General features: G+C 42.6%; 1 pseudogene; it reads left to right on the forward strand.

The window, feature by feature from the left end:
- Positions 1–1,652: 1,652 nt before the first annotated feature.
- LOC143385248 (NAD kinase pseudogene) lies at positions 1,653–8,420 on the forward strand (annotated as a pseudogene).
- The last annotated feature ends 747 nt before the right edge of the window (positions 8,421–9,167 follow it).

The raw sequence follows: 9,167 nt of genomic DNA on the forward strand, positions 1-9,167 counted from the left end.
TATTAGTGGGAGGAAGAGATGGAATATGCAGTGGCAGCAGCTCATCTCATACCTGCTTAGTGTGATGATTAAAAGGATAATGTGCCCTCTCGAATGGGACAGGAGTTCCTCACTTTTTACTCTCCCTATGACTTTGAGAAGGTCACCTTCTCTTTCTGGTGTCCTCTATCTGTTTACATATTTGCCATTATTGATAGTAAATGAAGAGGGCCATTGATTCTGGTTACTTCCTGATGGGAGAGGGTCTTATGAGTTGGGTGACGTAAAATGAAGAGTCATCATGATCATCAATGTCACTAACCTTGGGTGATTATGACTGCACTCCCAATTGTCAGGGGCAAAGCATTTTTGGAGTCTGGAAACCCTGGGCAAACTCGTCAGATGACTTAATCATTCAATCCCCAATATCATTAACTATGACGGGGATAAAAAGTACATTTTAAGCAGTTATTTGATGGTTTAAAAAAAGGATGTAAAGAGTTTGGTAAATTGTAAGTGCATATGAAGGGGGAGAGTGTTGGTGTTGACTTAGGGTGGTGGCTGAGAGTGATTCTGGGAACAATGCCCACCGGGGACTCATGGCCTTATGTTGCGACAGTTGCTGTGGTGGTAGGGTTGATGATGCAAATGAAAATAAGATGCTCTTTCCTGACAAAGGGCCGTTCAGTTTACAAAGTTCTCATGTCCGCAGGTTTTGTTACTGTACGGGTCCTGTGTTCTGACATTGCTGGAGCCTGGGGAAGTTGTTCTGAGTCCTGTTCTCCTTAATGATCACAGGTTGGACCATCAAGGGCCTGATGAGCACTAGAGGTAAGTGCCGCTCATTGATAAGAAGAGTCAGAAAATGACTGGTAGAGAGGAAGAAAGGAAGAGGAGGGGGAAAAGGAAAAAGGGAGAAGCTGTAAGGTGTGTGTGTGTGTGTGTGTGTGTGTGTGTGTGTATGTGTGAGTGTGTGTGTGCACCTTAGGTAGACTCTGCTATCTTTCCAGTATTGTGCCTCCGTGCTTAAAGATTCTGGCCAAGCTCGGTCCCTGGTCCCATCACTGAAGAGATTGGGTTCTCTGCTTCTTTGTCTCTCCAAGAAAGCATCATGGGAGCCACAAGTTCCTTTCTGCACATTCTGAAGACTCAGGGCAGGAGGTCTGTGCCCTTAGATACAGGATCCAGGAAGAGCTGCTGACTTTCTGCACACTGTGTCTCCTGGGACTGAATCCCAGACCTTCTAGTTAACGATAGGGCAATTGTCCAACTTCCTGATGTCCTCTCTGGACTGTGTGTGGCCTCCACAGTTTCAGCAGTGTTAGTGATGCCTCCATTCAGAGTGGCCAGGGCTGCTACTGCTCCTGCTGTTTCCCCTGGGTGAGATTCAAATTGGTTTCATTATAATTAGCCCTGACACTGAACAGGGCCTGTTCTGGTCTTGGAGTTCACACTTTCTAAGTAGAGTCCAATCCTCTTGGGTGAAACACAGTACCTTCCAAGTAGACAGTGTTCTTATCAGTTTTTATGCTGCTGTGACCAAAAGACCTCACAGGAACTATGTAAAGGAGGAAAAGTTTATTTGGGGCTCATGGTTTTAGAGGTCTCAGTCCATAGATGACCAACTCCCTTGCTCTGGCCCCAGGGTGAGGCAGAACTCATGGCAGAAGGGCATGGCCGAGGACAGCAACTCAGGACAGGGCAACAAGAAAGCAGTGAGAGCTCTCCACTCATTAGGGACAAAACATAAACCCCAAAGGCATGACCCAGTGACCGAGTTCCTCCAGGTCTACTCTTCCTGCCTTTAGTTACCATCCATATCAGTGAATTAAGCCATTGATTAGGTTACAACTCTCTTTTATCATTTCACCTTTGAACTTTCTTGCATTATCTCACACATGAGTTTTGGGGGTATTTCACATCTAAGCCAAAATATCAAGTAAAAAGTAATACTGAAGGGCTGGGGATGTGGCTCAAGTGGTAGCGCGCCCGCCTGGCATGTGTGCGGCCCAGGTTCGATCCTCAGCACCACATACAAACAAAGATGTTGTGTCCGCCAAGTACTAAAAAAAAATAAATATTAAAAAAAATTCTCTCTCTCTCTCTTTTTCTCTCTCTCTCTCTCTCACTCTTTCTTTAAAAAAAAAAGTAATACTGAAATAGATGGGTGTTCATAGTCATGAGCTCACATGTCCTGTAGAAGTTACAGTCTTTTTTTTATTACCTGATGGAGCAAAAGGATTACCAATATGCAGAATGTATGGAAGGCACAGGTGCTGATTTGGGAATCCATGGATATATTTGTTGATCTTTGTTGTAAAATCTGCCTTACATACGAAAGAAGGTCTAAACATATCTTGCTGCTTAGAGAATGAAAGTAAAATGAATGTCTATGTTCTCACCTCTCAGAAGGTCAGTAAGATAGAATGATTGATTTCTATCACTTAGAAACCCCTTCTTTGCCTTTCTCTGATAACATTCCTCATTCCTGTTCCTTTCCCCTTAAAGGAAACCATTATGGTGAATATTCATTTAGTTTTCATTATATTTTTATCACATACACACATCTAACTGAATATTATATTGTCTGGGTATGCATTTTTATTTTTAAAATAAATTTTATTGTGTATATTTAAAGTTTTTAGCACAAGGTACGGGAGACATACAGATAGTAAAACAAATTATCATGTAGTAGTGAAACAAATTACCATGTCCATTATTTCATATGGCTGTGTATTTTTTAGCATGTTTTTGTCCTTTCTGTGAAACTTTTTTTTAAAAAATAATTTTCTTATTTTTGTCAGTCTTATATGTTTGAAGTCGGTTCTTGCTAACGCACGTTGCTGTAGAGCAGTGTTGTTTATTGATGTCTGGTTCAGGCCATTAGCGTCCCAACACAAGCTGTATTGTGGTTTCTGGACTTCAGAATTTTTCCTTTTTCTCTCTCTTTTTTTTTCTTTCTCCCTCCCTCCTTTCCTCCCTTCCTTCCTTGAATCTGGAAATTGAACCCAGCGATGCTTTACCCATGAGCTACATCCCTAGCACTTTTTATTTTCTATTTTCAGGCAAGTTCTCACTAATGGGCCAGGCTGGACTCCAGCTTGTAATCCTTCTGCCTCAGACTCTCAAGTTGCTTGGATTGTAGGCATGCACCACTGCACCCAGCAGGACTTTTGAATTTTAAATGTTATGTGTGTATATCATCTGTGATTCTTCCATTAGGTTGAACAGAACTCTCTGTTAACCAGACACACAGCATGTCTACCACTTAATAAATTAGGTAGTCCTACTATAGGCTAGAAGTATCATATCAACTTAGATCAGGTTTTGTTTCTAAATGAGTTTGCTGCAGGCTTTTAAAAAAGCTTTGTGTTGCCAGAGTCTTTTGGGTATCAGAACTGTAGATATTACGATGGTGTGATATCTCATTATGTACATTCAAAACTATTTCTTAAAATCAGTGAATTATAAGACATATACAGAAAAATGCATAAAACATAAGCACATTTTCCAATGAGTTTTTACAAAACAACACCTGTGATCATTTCTTGGATCAAGATGTAGAGTACTGCCTGCTCCTGAAGCTGTCCTTTGCCCCATTCTGCTAATCATTCCTCTTCTTTATAAGCTAAATAACCACTATCCTTTCCTTAACATTTATTTTAGATTTTTATGCTTTTGAATTTATATAAATGGAATGACGTACTATGTAGTCTGTTTTTGGTCTTACTTCTTTGGTTCAACATTTTATGTTTGTGAGATCCACCCAGATATTTCTATATAGCCGTGGCTTGTTCATTTTCATTATTGTGAGATGCATCATTGTGCAATGATATAATGTATTATTCATTGAATTTCCTGTTGAAGGAATAGCCCAGGATTTTGCCAATAAGAATAATATTGTAGCTGGACACAGTGGTGCATGCCTGTGATCCCAGCGACTGTGGAGGCTGATGCAGGAGGATTTTGAGTTCCAGGACAGCCTTAGCAACTTAGTGAGAACCTGTCTCAAAATTAAAATAACTGATTAAATAAAAAGGAGTGGGGATGTAGCACCCTGGGTTCAATTCTCAGTACTATAAAACAAAACAGAATAAGACAAAACAGAATTGAAAAATGCTGTAATAATGGCTCGAACACACACACATTTGTTGAATAATTTAATTCAATTGAACTGAACTGATTCAAGCCATTCAGAGAAGAAGCTCCCATAACAGGGACCCTCACTTTATGACTATCATACACCCAGTTATGAGGATCATTTATAAATACCAAATTTTTCCTATTTAAGAGTCCAGTAAATTTTTTGTTAGATTCACTTTTTTTTTTTTTTTTCCCCTTGAGAGGGGTCTCTTACGTTGCCCAGGCTGGTCTCCAACTATGGGTCCAAGTGATCCTCTCACCTCAGCCACAAGGAGCTGAGACTATAGGCATGTGTCACCATGCTCAGCTTGATTCAGTCTTTTTTAAAAAATTGTAAAAGTTTATGTTTCTATTTTTATTTTTTCTAGTAAAAATCATATATTCAAGGTGCAATGTGATGATTTGATATACTTGTACACTGCTTAGGGTCATTTCTAATCAAATTAATTGCAGATCCATCATTATACCCTTTGTGTTTGTGTGTGTGTGGGGTAAGGGCAATTAGGAAATTTCAAGTTACTAATACAGAATTATTAACTGCAGTCACTATGCACTGTGTTAATTCCTCAAGACATATTCACCTTGAAACTGAACATTTGTACCCTTTTACTGTTATCTCCCCACTTCTCTCATGCTTTTGTCCCTGGAAGCCATCATTCTACTCCCTGCCTTTTAGGTTCCACCTAGGCATGACATCATATAATACTCATCTTTCTGTGCCTGGCTTATTTCACTTAACATAGTGTCCTTTAAAGTCATCCCTGTTGTCACAATGTTTCCTTCTTTTTAAGGTGGATTAATATCCCAGTGTATGTGCACATTTTCTTTGTTCATTTATATGTTGATGGACACTTAGGTGGGTTCAGGATTTTGCAAATAATTCTGCAATAAACATGGGAGTGCAAGTATCTTTTCAGGATACTAATTTCCTTTGGATATTTCCTCAGAAGCTGGAGCATATCACAGTTCTACTTTTAAATTTTGAGCAAGCTCCATGTTGTTTTCCATAATGGCTATACAAATTTACATTCCCATCAAGAGTGAATAAGGATCTCCTCTTCTTCACATCCTTGTCAACATTTATCTTTTGTCTTTTTGATAATAGACATTTTAACAGGAGTTGATATCACATTGTTTTTAATTTGCATTTCTCTGATGATTAGTGATATTGAGCATTTTTCACACACCTGTTGGATATTTACATGGCTTCTTTTGAGAAATATCTATTCAGGTCTTTAGCTCATTTTAAAAATTGGTTTGTTTTCTTGCTATTGAGTGGTTGTGTTGTTTGTTTCTATCTCTTTGTTAAACTTCTAGTTTGTCCCTGTGTTATTTTCTTGATGTTATTTAGTTACCATCTGTGTTCTTTTGTAGTTCACTGAGCTTCTTTATGATAAATATTTGGAATTGTTGTGAGTTCTCTATTTCTTTAGGGTCTGTTACTGATGTTTTATTTTGTTCCCCTAGTGATGTCATCATCTTTGGTTGTTTGTGATCCTGTAGTCTGTGTCGGTGTCTGCGCATTTGTTGAAGTAGCTACTCATTCAGTCTTTATAGGTTGACTTTAGAATCAGCCTGTCTTCAGATTCTAAGCTGGCTACATGGTAGGGTCTAATGTGGGCTTGCTGCTGGAGTCCTCAGGCCTGGTGTCTGGTCAGTGGTGGATGGGCCTGGCCTGAGCCTGTGCAGTGAGACTTGCACTTGAGTTTATGGCGGCAGGCCTAGCACCAGGGTCCATTTCAGTTGGCAGTTCACTGGGTCCTAGTGAGGATGAGGGCCCAGAGCCTATATCCATAGGGACACCTGGATTCATGGGGACTGTTCAGACACTGAGGCTGGCCTTGAGCCTGAGTCTGCTGGGGCTGATATAGAGGCTGGTATGATGCTGGAATCTCTTGGGGCTATTCCTGTGCCTGTTTTTATGTGGGTGGGTCTGGAGTCTGGATCTGGTCTGAAGCCTGATATTGTAAGGGTCATCCTGGTACAGCAGTGGCTTCCTGGCTAGGGCTGCAGGAGCCACCCTATTGCTGGGATGAGCCTTGAGCTTGACTCTATAGGGGCTGGATGAAGCCTAGGTTAGGTCTGAAGCCCAAGATGGGTCTGGGGTTGGGATGTTGTTACTGCTGGCCTGGATCTAACCCTGTGCCTGGGGAAACAAGGGCTGACCTGTCACTGGTGTTCACTAGGGCAGGTCTAGTGCTGGGATGGTGGCAAAGTCCAGTGATCAGCTAACTTTCTTTCCCCCCATGTGGAGGACAAGGCCTGCTTGGTTGTGGGCGAAGAGTGACCCAGATAATGTAAATCTGTGCTTCCTACTATCTTTAATGAGTCTCTTCTTATTCCTATGCTCCAGGCATGTGCTGTAACTTCTCATTTGATTCCTTAGCTCTTCTTATCTGTACTTTTGTACACAGAGGAGGAAAAAAAGCACTGGGAAGTCCTAGTCTGACATCTTGCTGAGGTCACTCCCTGTCTTCTTTTTGTTAAGAGAGCTTATAATGATTGAATGTTCAGTTATATCAATTCTTGTTCTTCCATCTGTTGAATCATCTGTCCTTTTGTTTGGAATATCGTAAATTATTTTGATTGGTATGTAAAGTATTTAGATTTCTTTTTTGATACTGGATATTGAACCAGGATAATTCTACCTCTGAGCTACATTCCCCAGCCCCTTTTATTTATTTATTTATTTATGTTTTTTGAGAAGGGGTCTTGCTAAGTTGTCCAGGCTGGTCTTGAATTTGTGATCCTCCTGCCTCAGACTCCAATTACCTGAGATTAGAGATATGTACCACTGTGCTCAGAAGCATTTTGATTTTTTTTAAAATTAAAAATTGCATTATTAAGTGCTGCTCAGTGGCACCTGCCCAAGGGCGGTGGGGCCCATGGGCTTGCCCCAAACATGTAGACATACCGTGGGTACGCAGCAGTGGATGGAGTCTGCTTTTCTGGCAGAAGTTCTCATTTATCAACTATGGAAATGGAACAGAAAAAATGATTGTGAGTAAGGAGTTGGGCCCAGATGTGGCCTTGTACTGCTGTTCGGCATGTCATGGGGATGACACCTGGAGCTACAGCCACCCTGTTCTGGGTAGCACCAAGTCTCGAAGACTGTCGGCCTTGCCTGCCTGGGGCACACCAAGGAGTTCAGGAGGATGCGCTCTCTCCATGAGCCCTGCCCAGTGACCACATTTGGACCAAAGGCCTGTGTGCTGTAGACCCCCAGACTACCAGACACATTCAGGACCCTGCCAGCCTGAGGTTGACATGCAGCAAATCTCCAAAGTGCATGCTTGTCATTAGGAAGGTCCCTGACGCCAGTCTGCTGCAGCCCTTCAAAAAGCTGTGCATGTACCTCCTGGAGGAGAACAACATGATCATGTACATGGAAAAGAAGGTGCTGGAAGACCTCGCTATAGTGAGTGACGAAACTTTGGGTCCATGAAGAAGAGGTTCTGCGCTTTCTGGGAAGATTATTATGACATCTCCACCAGGTCGACTTCATCATCTGCCTGGGGGTGACGGGATCCTGCTCTGTGCCTCCTCGCTCTTCCAGGGAGAGTGCCTCCAGTCATGGCATTCTACCTGGGCTCCCTGAGCTTCCTGACCCTGTTCAACCTCAAGAACTTTCAGTCCCAAGTAACCCAGGTGATAGTAGGGAATGCAGCTATTGTTCTTTGGAGTGGGCTGAGGGTCAGGGCGGTGAAGGAGCTCAGGGGCAAGAAGAGGACCACCCACAATGGGCTCAGTGAGAATGGCCTGCCAGCCCCAGGCCTGGACACAGAGATTGGGAAGCAGCCCATGCAGTACCAGGTGTTGAACGAAGTGATGACTGATAGAGGTCCCTCCTCATACCTGTCCAATGTGGATGTCTACCTGGATGGACACCTCATGACCACGGTGCAGGGCGATGCAGTGATTGTGTCCACCCGGACCAGCAGCATAGTTTATGCAGCTGCAGCGGGAGTCTCCATGATCTACCCCAAAGTGCCAGTCATTATGCTCACACCCATCTGCTCACACTTGCCGTCCTTCTGGCCCAAGGTGGTCCCTGCAGGGGTTGAGCTGAAGATCATGGTGTCACCAGAAGCCAGGAACATTGCATGGGTGTCCTTGGATGGATGGAAGCCTCAGGAAATCTGCCATGGAAACAGCATCACCGTCACCGCCTCCTGCCACCTGCTGCCCTCCATTTGTGTGCAGGGCCAGGTGAGTGACTGGTTTAAGAGCCTGGCCCAGTGTCTGCACTGGACATGAGGAAGAAGCCAGCCCTCATGGAGGATGAGGAGGACAGCTAGCTGTGCAGGGTAGCACCCGGCCTCGCTATGGTGCCACTCTGCCCACCTGTCATCTGCAGCAGGGGAGCCTGGTCTGCCTTTTGCTAACCAGATCAGCTCTTTAACCTTTTCTAATATAACTCTTTTTCATTTCTAAAGTATAGTGAGAGCTGTTCTGGGCATGCTGTACTCCCCCAGCAAGGGTCCTGCGACTGCAGGTCGGAAACTTTCCATATATCAATCTTGAAATTCAGAAGGGTCAGAATGAATTAATCTGTCTTTCTGTGTTGAAATAAATGCCTCAGCCCAGAAAAAAAATGGCATTATTAAAAAAAATTAGCTTTCTGACTTTGTTCTTATGTCTGCAATATTTTGTAATGATTTTCTGATGCTCAATAAGGAGAAGCATGCTTGATCCTGACGGACAATTTAGCATACGTGGAAGCATCATGGATTCCGTTGTGCTTTGTTGTTATTTATTTGTTTTAGACAACTTCCTTTGAACTTTAATGTCATAGAATGACCCTTCAAATTTGGCCTCATCACATGTTGCAGGAGGACTTTTGTTGCTTTCCCAAGCTGTTTGGTAAAAAGATAAACCCATTACCTGGGGTTCAGGACAACTAGTTTTGTTAGGGACTCTATTGTAGCATAACCTACATTGATATCTCAAGCACTGGGCCATTTGGAAACCTGCTAAATAAAATAATTACTTTGATGTTTGTTAAAATGAGAGATTGAGAGATTGAACTCAACTGTGAATGCAGC

This window comes from Callospermophilus lateralis, chromosome 2, assembly GCF_048772815.1.
Source record: "Callospermophilus lateralis isolate mCalLat2 chromosome 2, mCalLat2.hap1, whole genome shotgun sequence".
Taxonomy (NCBI): Eukaryota; Metazoa; Chordata; class Mammalia; order Rodentia; family Sciuridae; genus Callospermophilus; species Callospermophilus lateralis.